Raw genomic sequence first — 12,979 nt, 5'->3', positions numbered from 1 at the left:
TGTACATCAGCTTCCTCATAAATGATAGTACGGGATGTTGATACTAGTCCAACTGGGTACTTTAGGAATTTTTTGTATGAGTGTGGGGAGTGGATTACAGGTGAGTCCCAGTATGCCTGGCTGTACTTAAGAAAATTTCTGTCACATTTTTTATTTGATCCTAAAACCTTCCTTATAATGCACATGATTGATATTAACATGAACATTCATCAGACAAAGAAATCAAGGCTCACCGAGATTATAACTCAATAGATTGAATGTCCTTAATAACAAGATTGTCTCAATTACAATCCACTTAGGTTCTAACTACACATCTCCATTCTTCTATCTACTCAGCTAAGTATTTCACAGTAACTTTCAAACTGCAGAGGTGTCCTATGATGCCACCATAAGAGTTTCAGTTGGAAAGTTAATAGCATACTATATATCATTCACTACTGACAAGTCACTATAAACAAATATTTGTTGGATTTATCAGATCTTTATCTCAATTTCTGACTCCTGAGTTTTGATTATACTGGAACAGTTTAGGAAATTGCTTCACCAATAGCTATAATTTCATAGTTTTTCTTGTTATCAAATTCATAAAAGAAACTTACATAAGAGATATAAAGTTTATAAGGTTAAAAAACATAAAAGCTTAAGTTGTTTATCTAAGAAGATGTTTTAAGGTCTAAAGAGATAGTTTTAAGAGTGTAATATAAGTTATGATAAAAAATGGTTTAGATATAAAACTTTTTTTTTTTTTTTTTTTTTTTTTTTTTTTTTTTTTGGTTTTTTCGAGACAGGGTTTCTTTGTGTAGCTTTGTGCCTTTCCTGGAACTCACTTGGTAGCCCAGGCTGGCCTCGAACTCACAGAGATCCGCCTGGCTCTGCCTCCCGAGTGCTGGGATTAAAGGCGTGCGCCACCACCGCCCGGCGGATATAAAACTTTAAATTCACCAAGATAAGATAGATAATATTTTCTCCAAATATACCAAATACAAATGGAAAAAAATACTTGTTAATTTATAGTCTCACTTTAGAGGCTGCGTGGAATTCAAATATAAGTATTTTGTAAGCAATTTTTGACATTGATGCTGCAGAAACAACCCTAAAGCCTTGTAAATGGTGATGTGGGGGAACTCTGAAACCCATAAAGTGAAACAGGAAGGTATATTCGCACCTCATTCTTTACCCAGAATGGGATGTCCTTTGTGCTAGAAGCATTCATGGAAACTGCTCAAACAGGAAATTTAAAAATATACTCTAACTACAAGTTTCTTTCCTTCAATAAGGGAAAATTTCTTAAACTAGGCAGACAAATTACATCCAAATAAAAAATCCTTAAATCTCCAAATATTTGAAAGACAGGGAAGAGACAATATATAGAAAAGAGAAAGTTGTTTAAAAAACATGTTGAACAATGAAGAAAAATTCAGAATATATTAGTAATTTCTACCTACCAAAACGTTATAAAACATGCTAGAGATATACTTTGTTAGAAATCTAGAACATATCAAATTAATAATCATTAAAATCCATGGATCCCAATAAAAATCACAAAGAGATGTCAAATGATACTTCATACATATCAGATATATAGAAATGAAAAACTGTAAAACTAAACATGACAATGGAGACTTTATTCATATGTTTGAATATAGTACAAATTAGAGAGGGTTCAGCAATAAGTATGAAACTTGGACATGTACATCCACTAAAAATGAGAAAAGCTCAAAGAAGATCTCAAGAAACATATGCAAAAAATGTTAATGGAAAAGTTCTCTACAAGAGTCAAGAAGAGACTGAAAAGGTTGATTAAATACAGCATTGTTGAATGCACTGGAGTATGTTCTCCTCAGAGGATTTCAAATAAAATTAACAATAGATTAAAGAATGCTACAAAGTCAAAATAGATAAATATCCAATGAAAAATCTTAGTGAATTAAATAAACTAAAAAGGAATGCACCCAGTGGGTACTATTCTAATTATCAGCAAATTAAGTTACATTGTTTGATAGTCTATTAATAATTGTTGGAGCTAAATATATAGGAAAGAAAAAGTCCAAGTCAGGGATGTAGCTGATGCTAAATACTAGAAATAGAATGGAAAAGCTGTATGTGTAGCCACACAGCTGTAATCAGGAAAATAGTAGAGGTAGAAGGGTTGCTTTGAGTTCAAGGCCAGTCTCAGCTACACAGTGAATTCCAGGCTAGCCAAACCTACAGTGTGTCTCTCTGTTTTAAAAAGAAATAAATATTACACATATAAATATAAATTTAAAAAAAATAAAGGGAAAAATCTGGGGCTGAGAAAAAAGTCATCCTATTTTTTCTTGGTGTTTTCATTTAAATGACTTGTTCATTTTAGTTTAATCAATATTTTCAGTGACTGTGTAGTCAAAATAAGAGCTGGCAGCTGGTTATGAAGAGATAAGTATTTAAAGAATATGAAAGTGGACAAACGTAGAGAAGTGAAGAAAAGCAGAGAAGGGAGATGGTTTTTCCAGACAATATTTTTAATAAAAATGCAAATAATTATTTGTGCGAGGAAAGCCCCAATATGGCTAGAAAGAAATATTTCCCAATTCATTTCATTCAGTTTTATATAATGTATTCAATTGCCATGACTTCTACATTCATGACTTGGTGACTTGGAGGCAGATAGTGGACGAGCAGAAAAGGAAACACATTTGACAAACACTTTGCATGCAGAATTAATAGAGATTCTGGAGTGGCTTAATGAAAATGGTGGCCATGATGAACCGCAAGATTTTTCTCTGTACCTTCCAACAAATGGAGCCACAGGAAGGCTAGAATGACTGGAGAATCCGTAGATTGTGTTGAGCAGGAGGAGACAGAGTGACTGTTCTAGCTTCAAAGGTTGAGGCTATTGTTCATTTGTGTGTAGTCCTCAAGAGAAAGCAGTCTAGAGACATTCGTCAGAGGATTGTTGACATGTTACTGAAAGGTGTAAGAATGAATCAAATTATCCAGGGCAGGTATTTATAGTGTACCTCTAGAATGCACAGGCCACATTCTGAAGAAATCTAATATTTAGAAGTAGGATTATGGAGCAAGACATGAAAATGCATATGTAGAAACAAAAAACTACAAGAGGGCTTTTATTCTTGGAAGACAAGAGTAATTACCTAAAGTCTTGAAGATTTGGCATTGGACGTGTGGGAAAGCCAATATGGAGGCACATGCCTGTAATCTCAGCACTCTGGAGGTAGAGGCAGAGGATCAGCATGGCAAAATCATCCTTGCCTATATAGTGAGTTAGAAGCCAGCCTGGGTTACATGAGAATCTGTCTCAAAAGCAACAACAATAACAAAAACCACAAAACAAAAATAATGATATACAAGAAGAGAGACTGTCAAGAGTAGATACAGCATTTCCTGGCTCGTCAGGATTTCTCAGGCTTACATTATGTATGTATAATATTTTCATGTTTTTTAATTCACTTTGTAATTTTATATAAGCAGGACAGGGAGGAGCCAGAAACCAGAATTTGAAAAAAGGAAATCCATAATAAAAGATTACAAATTCTAGAACTATCTTGATACAAGTATTTGACATCCTTCTCTTGGTAGGTAGAAGAGGAAGGATCAGAAGTTCACAGTGACCCTCATATATACCTCAGGCCAATCTGTGCTATGGGAGAGAGGGAGGAGGGGGAGGAAACAGAGACAGAGAGAAAGATAGGAGACAGAGGATAGTAAATTCTATATAGTAAATTATTTTAACTATGATAAATTCAAGACAAAGCTTGGTGGAGCTTAGCCTCTAGACATTAGAAACACAAATTCCTTTCTGAATGGAAAACAAGGACTTGTTGACCCCATGACTTACAAGAGGCTAGCCTGTTGACTCTGATTTTCTCACCACTTTTAAAGACTTTGCCAGTAGACACAGGAGTGGGTTCCCCTTTATAAATTAGGAATTGCAGTAGTGGTTTCTTGGTTGAAAGAAATATTTTACTTGGCTATCAAGACATTCATAGCATTTTAGGTTATATAAAATCCTTAGATCACTCTTGTCAAATCCTGATTGAAAGTGGATTAACATGTATGAATGATTCACAGCTACCTACCAGAGAAATTGAGGGCAGGAGCATGGAGTATTCTAGCCCACACAAATAAGTGGAAAGCAAAGCTTTATAAGAGATACCAGTGACATAAAACCTGTCCCACATTGTTCTAAGTCCTATCCACTTACTTTCTATTAGCTATCACTCTTTAAATTTATACAAGACATGGATAATGTGGCTGGAGGATCAACTGCTTTCCAGCTAGCTAGGAAATGCATCAGTGATGTTTCTATCACCTTGGAAATTGTTAGAATTTGGAAATTATCACTTGGAAATTATAATTTGGAAATTATCACTCACTTTTCCACTGAGTGAAAAGATGCTGTGTGGGTTTGCTGAACTTTCCTTGGTGCTTTGTACTGTAAGCATAGATCATTTGGGAATAGTGAATCTTGTCTTTATTTATGTCAGGATAACTGAGCATTAATTACTTAATGTGTTGGTTTTCTTTCTGTATTTGTTCACAGATAAACAAAACAATAATATACCAGGTACTTGTTGCAAACAGAACTAAAAATATCAAGCTTTCCCCTGGGATTTCTTCTGTTGGCTGATGTGGTCCTGATGTGAATGTCCAAAGCATCTCTTTCAACTACCCAATAGATGGTGCTTTCAACCAGAGATCAGCAGGCCAGACTCTGTTTCTCTTCTCTGGCCTCTTGGTAGTAACTGTCTTCAAACTAACATTTGCACACAAAGTCTTTGACAAAAATGATTGTGTTTTCATGGAGAATCTTAAACTGCTTCAGTAATCACAGAATATCAGGTGAACGATGGTGACGAAAACAACAATTCGCCAAACAGTAAGTACAGTAAATGTGTAATCCTTTCCTTGTTTCTGTGTCTTCACTTTTCTGTCTTTATGTCTTTTTGAAAGAAATACAATGTTATGGTTATGGAGCTATTTCCTCAGAATTGAAACATTCTTCCCTAGATGAAGGCCCTTCAGACCCAGGAAGTAAACGTTAAATATTGGAACTCATGAGATTCACCAAGTTGCCTCCCCTGTAAGGTTACACAAGTAGTTGCAGCTTCTTTAGCAAAGAGATGGTGGGGTCCACAGGCTGTCTTCAATTCCTCCAGGAGCTCTAGGATACACCTTCAGTGCAATCCTCCCCATTGCAGGGTGATCTAAATGTCTGGGAATTACCAACCCTCCTGTAAGTAATACCAGTAAACACTTAAGTTCAGTAAGCTATATCTTAATGGAATGATTTTCTTGGCCCATTGCCTGTTCCGTATCTGAAGTTTACTTATGTTAACTATTTCTATTTCTCCCCATGAAAAGCCACACAGCATCTACTGATGGATATGATCGGTACTTTCTTAGAATAAATTTTCTAAGATCCTTTTACCTGATCCTGAAAATCTGCAAATTTTCTTTACAAATACAGATGTTGAACATTATGTCAAAAGGAAAGTAATATTTTAGGTGCCAACTTAGTGTTGTCGTTTGAATGAGAATGTCTCCTGTAGGCTCAGCTATTTGAACTTTTTCCCCAGTTAGTGGCCTTAGAAGGTGACAAGGATTTAAATAGTCCAAGAGAATTATTAGCTGAAGCTGAGAGAGAATTGACCTTGGTGGAAAATAAAGTACAGGAAGGACATATGGATGGTGTGGCTCCAAAGCTTGATGCATTTTGATTATTTTACCCTCTAAGCATTCTCCTACAGGAACTTTAATGCAGAAGGAAGATATTATATTGGATTGGATATTTCTACCAAATAAACAGAGTAAAAAAATAAAAATTTATGTGGAAAAGATCTCTGACTTGATTTTAAAAGGAAAATTGAGATTTCATCAATTAGCAGGAATAGACCCAATAGAAATTGTAGTACCTTTAACTAAGGATGAAATTGACAAATTATGGGCAGAAAATGAACCTTGGCAAAGAGCCTGCAGTAACTTTTTGGGAGAGATTAACAGTAAATAACCCAAAAGTGATAGAATTCAACTTATAAAGAGAGCTGATTGGATTCTGCCTCAAATTATTCAGGAAAAACCCATATCTAAAGCCAGTACATTTCATACAGATGCCAACAAACAAGGAAAGGCAGGTTACAAATCAGAAAATTTAAGTAAAGTGGTTCAAAGTCCTTATAATTCAGTTCAAAAATCAGAATTGTATGCTATTCTGTTGGTATTAATGAAATTTTCTGAACCTCTCAACATAGTTACTGGCTTTTAGTATGCTGAAAGGGTGGTCTTATGTATTGAGACTGCAGAATTTATCCCTGATGAGTCAGAATTAACTTTGTTTTTTAATTTGTTACAAGATATAATCAAGAATAGGAAGCATCCCTTGTCTATAACTCATATCCGATCCCATACAGGTCTGCCATGCCCTCAAGCACAAGGTAATGATGAGATTAATAAACTATTGATAGTAAATGTACTATAGGCTTCAGAATTTCATAAAATACATCATGTCAATAGTAAAGGTTTGAAAAAAGATTTTTCCAAACCTGGCAACAAGCCATAGAAATTATAAGGAATTGTCCTACTTGCTGCTATTATAATCAGACTCCATTACCAGCAGGATGTAACCCAAAGGGTAATCTGAGGAATGAAATCTGGCAGATGGATATGTTTCACATTGCAGAATTTGGAAAATTGAAATATGTACATCATACCATTGATACTTATTCAGGATTTCAATGGGCAACTGCTTTGGGTACTAAAAGAGCTGATTCTGTAATCATCATTTGCTAGAAGTCATGGCCATCATGGGTATACCTGCACATATTAAAACTGACAATGCTCCAGTATATATCTCTGGTAAAACGAAACAGTTTTTTGCTTATTACAATGTGAAGCATGTTATAGGTATACCACATAATCCTACAGGCCAAGCAGTTACAGAAAGATCAAATTGAACTCTAAAAGATATGCTAAAAAAAAAACAGAAAGGGGTAACAAAACCCCCCAGAAGTAGATTACTAACGGGCTTGAGGGCCAGACGGCCCAAACAAGTAAAAAAGATACTTTCTGAGAGCCAGCCTGGGTCTGCCTGATGGTCTTAGCAACAGCAGCTGAAACATGACCTGGAGATGACCTGGACCAATGAGAGATAGCCATGTCACACCAGCTGATGTATATTCATCAGACCTCCCCCCAGGGTGGGGTGGAGGGTATATAAGTCTTGCCTCTTCCTGAATAAACTGAGCTTGTTGTTTTGACATTCTCCCAGAGTCTGTGTGGTTTGACTCTGCACCTACTTGGCCCCCACCCCCAAAGGGAACAACAGCAAAGGACCCTGCTACACTCTATTAACTTTGAATTTTCTCAAATTTTCTCAAATTGAGAAAGGAATAACAGCTGCAGAGAGCCATTGGATAATAGAAAAAACTATAGAATTAAATCAGCCTATATACTTTAAAAAGGTGCTGACCTTGGAATGGAAACCAGGATATGTGTTATGTTGGGGACGAGGTTTTGCTTTTGTTTCTACAGGAGAACATAAGCTATGGATACCATCAAAATTGATAAAGGTTCAATTTGAACAAGAGAAACCTCTTAATTAGAAGAGGTGATAGTTCATCAACCAGTATTATCATCCAATTTAAACTAATTTTTGCCACTAACAAATGCTTTTCATTTAATCAGATATAACTTGCCAAAAGGGAATCTCCCCAAAGTTAGTCTTGGGGGGTTTGTTTTTGTCTTTCAGGAGAATGAGGGCTAAGGAATCTGAAGAACACTGAACAAGTGAGACATCTGAAGAAAAAGGACAAATCATCTAGAAAAAATAACCCAAGAAAAAGAGTAAATTGGCCTATTGGTATATCACATATAAAATGCCATAATTCTTCCTAAATGTTTGTTTCTGCTCTTCTCTACAGATACCTAACACAAATGGTCTTTATGTAGTCCTAGTTCAATTAGAAATTAAAGTTGGTTTTGGAGTTGAAGAAAGGCTCTCTCCTTCTCTAAATCCAAGCATGTTGTTAAAAGGAAAATGCAAAATCTCTGTATCATGTCAGAAGAAAGACCCATCTGATATGGGACAGAAGAAAAACAAAAGATTAAGGGACTATTCTATTGCCACTAATCTCAATTCTTTGGTTCTACTTTGGTTCTTTAAAACTTTTCTTAAGGTATGAATTTTATATCAAAATTTATAAAATTAATATATATATTTTAAACTTTTGTTATGATATTATTGGTCATATAGAGTACTAACTAATTCTAGAAAAAAAGGCTTCATTTAGTTGGCTATACATGTTTTTGTGTCGGAGTCTATATCAGTTTTCTTCAGGGAATCATTACCAGGCCTAACATTGAATTTGAAGTTTCCAAAAAGATGATGGGGCCCCACATGGACAATATCAATAATACCACTAAGCTGAAAAAAAAATCACCAAAAGATCAGCTTTGGACTACAAACTGCTCAGGATAATTTTGAGATGGCTAGCTGAGATGATCCAGCCTTGCAGACTATTCCAGCAATGACTTGAGATAAGCCCTGAACTTTTGCATTATGCAGAGACTGGACAACAAATGATACAGCTGCCACTCTGGAACTTGACAATTAACCCAAATTTTTTCTTTTTAGGATCCCCTGAAGATGCCTTCACCCGCAAACAGCAGGAAGTAATTTTAAAAACATGACACCCATATTCCCAAGAGGTAGGTGGGTGATTTTTGGTCTTTCAGTGTGTTTCAGGTTTGGAATAGTTGTCATTGTTTAAGAGGGTTATTTACAAGTTGTTATTGTTAATGGTCAGGAAAAAGGCTAAATAAAGGAGATTAGATGTAAAGTTCTTATTTGAAAAAAAGGAAAAAAGAAAGAAAAAAGAGGATATCAATAAGAGGTAGATTATTGAATCTACTCTGAAAAAAAGGAGGTATAGAAATGATGGAATAAAGGGTAGATCATTGAATCTACTCTGAAAAAAAGAGAATATAGATATGATATAGATAAAAAGATAGATTATTAAATCTACTTTTAAAAGACAACTACTAGTTTTAAATACTTTACATTAGATTGGATTTTTATATATTGTATACAAATTATATATATATATATATATATATATATATATATATATATATATATATATTGAGATTGATATTGTTAGAAAATGCTGTACATATATTTTTAATCTTGTTCAGGATATTGTACCTATACAGTTCATTTAACAATGCAATGCAAATTGCTAATCCTTGAGTGTTATTATTACCAACTATTAGGATATAAAGTAATGAAAGTTAGTAGTTAGACATTACAATCGAACTTGTAGTCATATTAGGTATATTCAAGGTCAAGCAGAGATATATTTTAGATAGGCCATTTTTAAACCCTTCAGAGATCTACAGAATATAGCATTTAAAAAGTTTTAATAACATAGATTTTTTTTATGACTATGAGACATGTCTGCTCCTGGCAGCACCAATCTACTTCAGAAAAGATATTTTGGCCTTGAAGAAACTGTATGTAGAGTTAACTTCCACTATAGCAAAAGTTAGTCACTGGGCAACAAAGTGTCCTCACTTTGACTGCTGACAGTATGCTATCCAAAATGGACAAACAGGACACAAAACAAAGGACTACCAATCCTTGCCAAGACAGGTGTGATTGCAGCTTTGGCAAAAGGTGTCCTCTGAGGCCAGGACAATATGGCACCATCATTCAAGTGGCTTTGCAATCCAGAAAAGGTACAGCATCCCTTTCTTCAAAGGCAGCTAAACAGGCAGTGTACCAATGGCTTCTGATGTGCAGTGGAACAGTAGCTGAAACAGTTATTCTTGAAGGAGTAACTAGGCTGACAAAAAGTCTAACCTCTCAATGGTAGACTGGCATTTAATAAAAGAGATGAAGTTACCCACAAGCCGAGAAGAATGAGATGCAGAGAAGAATGGGATGCCAAGATGAAGCCACCCACAAGCCAAGAAGTATGGACAGCTGAATTAAAAAAAAAAAAAAAAACATCAATGAGACACACATCTTTAATCCCAGTACAAACCATAGAGACCTGGAGGTCTGTACAGACAGGCAGTGACAAGGAAGTGAGGTAGCTGGGCTGAGTTAGCCAATGAGAGGGCAGAACAGCAAGGCAATAAAGGTGTGCGTAAGACAGGAAGTGCAATGCATTTGGAAGCTGCAGAGTTGGTGAGGTAAGGTTGGCTGGTGGCTTTCCCTATTTCCATGATCTCTCTAAGGCTTTCACCCCTTTATTTGGTTCCAGGTTTTTTATTTAATAAGATCATTTAGAAATTCATCTACAGACTTATGCTTCTGTAACCATAAATCCAAATAAACATTTTCTTGTATAAATTGCCCAATGATGGCATTTTATCACAGCAACAACAAAGTACATAATATTCTTAGTGTATGATTTTGATGAATCCATAAGTTGCACTTGTTGAGAGACAAAAATTCACCTTTTTAGGGAGTCCAATCTCCATTTCTAGCATTTACCACCTATTAAAAAATTCTAAGTGTTTCAGAAACAGGAGGAAGGACCTGGATAGTGTCTGTGCTCAGAAAAGGACAGCCCAGAGCAGAGCTTCACAATGCTGATGACCTCGAACCTAAGTAATCAGAAGGACCTTGGAAACTGTTTTCTGCTATCAACACTTCCTTCTGCAAGGTAGGCTGTGAAAGGGGAGTTTATTTTCTCCCAGATTCTCCCATAGAACTTTGACTCCTGTCCCCAAAGCAAGTCACAAACTGCAGAAGTATCCATGTGACTTTGCTCCACATTCCTGTGTTAAAGCTAGCAGTGAAGAAGAAAACTTTGCCCTCCATCGTTTGATAGCAGATTCTAAAAACCTCTTTCCAGAAGGCTTGCCTTATTCCACAGAACAAGCGGAGCTCTCTGGTGAGGTCAATTTGAACTGCGAGGATGGACTATTTTCCTCTATTGGCATTAGATTACCCTCTTTATCCAACCCGCTGATCATTTACCCTCAAACCCAAGCATAAAAATGGACACTTCCCTATCTTTGGGTTTTATTTCTGAGGGATCTTTTCCCATACTTCATAAAGTATTGATTAAAATTTTGTCATGCTTTTTGTCCTGTTAAATTATCATTTTTTTGGTAAAAACTTAATGATTAATAAAGAAATGTCTGCAGTGCCTTTTTGCCCTACACCAGCTTTAAATTGTCTTGACCTGTGAAATACAATATCTAGTTCAGATTAGAAAAATTAGAATCAGAGAACAAGATGTTTGCATTTGTAGTTGAGTGCTAGACTATTTCTTACCTAATGCCTGTACCTTCTCATCTGTGCCCTTAGATCCAGATTCTGAATCTATGACCACAGAATTCATTTTGACAGATGGAGACAAATTCCCAGCTAAATTTAAGAAGAGTATACTGTACTTCCATCAACAGTATTTTTAAGGAATACTTGCAGGTGGTTATATTTATGATATGCTAATGGAATGACAGTCCTGCCCACTTTTCATGGCAATGATCTGAAATGGAATTTCTCAAAATTTACTCAAGTGGAGAGAATGCTTCTTCCCTGAATCTCAAAGTTATCAATATAGATACGTGGAAATATTTTATAAAATGAGTAGCATATATATGAGTTGAGTATTATTAACTTACAACTGTATTTTTTATTAAAAGTGGGAGCATTGCATATTAAATGACATTTTTTAACTTGAAAAATTATGTGAATTTCTGAATAAAATAGTCTTGAGAGATATACCTGGTTATTTCTGCCTTCTTCCATCTCTGTTTCTTTATTCTTGATATTTAGATTTTCCTGTGCTCTTACATGAACCCCAATTGAAGTAGATACACACTCTATTGAAAAATTATGAAGTATTAAGGATTTAAATTAATACAAATCACTACATGTTATAAAATACTGATGAGTAATACATATGTGATCCACTTGCCTCCAAATTTTGGATTTATTAAATATCAAGTGTTTCATCTAGTACAAGTGAGGAAAACACAAAACAAAAAGAAATAAGACAAAGAAACAAAACAAAGCTGAATATTTTGTTTCCTTATTATCTTGATATTGTGGGAGTGTGTTGAATGACACTCTAAGTGATAGCAGTCTTCATCCCTATGTGGATAAGACAATTTATAAAATAAACAAGAAAATGTCAGGCCATGAAGATATGTTAATAACTTTGAGAGACCAGATGGTATTTCTGGATAATTAGTCTTATAGCATTGGACCTTAGAATTGGTTGCAATTTCCTCTATTATATAAGCATGCTGTGGACAAAAGAGGGGGGGATTTTGCTGAACTGCAAATCTCCATTTTCTTTCTTCAGAATTCTTCCTTAGGCTTAGCTGCTTTCCTCAGTGAAATCTCACAGGGAGTGTGTGGAATGGAAGAGATGTGCCCCCACCCTGCAGCAATATAACTATTTGTTCTGACAATCACAGCAACCCCAAAGTCAACCAGAATAAAAATGTGAACAAGTTTAACAAAACAATGTCTGAACCTTTGCTTCACCAGTTTGATTCTGAAATATGTCTAAAGAGATATTAATTAAATCATTCTGGACCCAGGGCTGAAAATGTGCTCCATTTTTTATTTCTAATAAAAATTATGCTCAATCATATCAGCACAAAGAGCCTATCAGGGATAGTGCAGTGAGTTAAAATTTAACATTATCTTTCTGAAATAAGATACCAAAATAAAGATATCCCATGGTTAAATATAATTCCCTATTACTAAATCCTCAGGTAAAATTAAAATTGAAAATAGTATCTCCTCATAAATTAAATTGCTGTGACATTTAACTCCAAAAGAATTCACTCTAAAGTCAGAGTGTCTTCACTTTGAGAGATTTCTGAAGTCATTTCCCCTTTGGTATGTTTTATTTTTTCTCCCTGAAGTACTGCGAATGACTGAGTTTAGTGGGGTTCTACTCAACAAGTTTTCCTTCCATTGATTTTTAATGAGTTGAATATTCTAAAAATA

The 12,979-nt window shown here is 35.2% G+C and overlaps 1 pseudogene; it reads left to right on the top strand.

The window, feature by feature from the left end:
- The window catches only part of LOC131914609 (phospholipid-transporting ATPase IF-like), a 115,136-nt pseudogene extending 104,131 nt beyond the window's left edge, over positions 1–11,005 (top strand).
- Positions 11,006–12,979: the final 1,974 nt, after the last annotated feature.

This window comes from Peromyscus eremicus, chromosome 7 (genome assembly GCF_949786415.1).
Source record: "Peromyscus eremicus chromosome 7, PerEre_H2_v1, whole genome shotgun sequence".
Taxonomy (NCBI): Eukaryota; Metazoa; Chordata; class Mammalia; order Rodentia; family Cricetidae; genus Peromyscus; species Peromyscus eremicus.
Note: the sequence above shows the minus strand (reverse complement) of the source record. Positions and strands in the feature narration are given on the sequence as shown.